Genomic DNA, 1,040 nt, shown 5'->3' with positions numbered 1-1,040 from the left:
GATTGCGGTTTGTGATTGTTGGCAGATAATAAAGTTCGGGGCGGGGGGGTAAGAAGTAAGGCAAATGGAAGAAGGGAGAGAGGGTGACGGAGTGGAAAGAGTTAAAGGGGGGAGGGGGATGGGAAGAGGGGGATGGAGGAAAGCGGGAAAGGGAGGGGGAGGGGAAGAGGGGAAGGAAGGGGGGAGGGGAAGGGGAATTGGAAGAAGGGAAGGGGAAGAGGGGAAGAGAGAGTGTTTGTTTAGTTTTATGATTGCGTTGCTGATACCGTCAGAGTCAGTTAAGACAAAAGGTTTCTTAGGTTTCGTGCAGCCGCCAGGAAGGGTCATGTATCCAGTCCTGACATCCCAACTCTTGGTGGGACGGCTCATTGAGGATACGAGATAAACACAACGTCGTTCTTGACAGCTTGTGACGGAGACTTTTTGTAGCGCACGTGTGGTTGTGGGTGGTGGTTGGGATGGTGGTTGTGGTGGTTGTGGTAGTGGTTGTGAGGGTGGTTGTTGTTGTGGTTGTGGTGATTTGGGGGTGGTTGTGGTGGTGTTGTTGGTTGTGGGATGGCTGTGGTTGTGGTGGTGGCTTGTGGGGTGGTTGTTGTGGTGATGGAGGTGGTTAGGGTTGTGGGGAGGTGAGTTTGTCTGCTATAGGATTGTCTGTCTGTCTGCTGTAGGTCTGAAATTTTTTTGGTATTGTATGTCCTTTTCACCAATCGTATAACGCAGAACTCGGATCCATGATACTTTTGTCCATGACGACACATTAATAAACAGAAAAACTCATTTTCTCCAAACCTAGCTTCTCGACTGCTGAACGTGGCATTGGTGTGCACAAGCTGAAATGATTTGTGCAGACCATTTCGTCAATAGAATTTAGAATTACACATTTTCTGACTTTTTTGGCCGTTTTGAGATGCTAAGATCATAAGGTCAGAAACCATGTCCTATCTGCTCTATCGAAATTTTAAAGCTTATTCGGAGTCGTTATCGAGATATCCATAGAATTGCATCGGAAAATGCTTGACATGTGGGGAAACTCAAACTTT

The sequence above is a fragment of the Aplysia californica genome, unplaced genomic scaffold, assembly GCF_000002075.1.
Source record: "Aplysia californica isolate F4 #8 unplaced genomic scaffold, AplCal3.0 scaffold00476, whole genome shotgun sequence".
Lineage (NCBI taxonomy): Eukaryota > Metazoa > Mollusca > Gastropoda > Aplysiida > Aplysiidae > Aplysia > Aplysia californica.
This window is presented reverse-complemented; position numbering follows the sequence as displayed.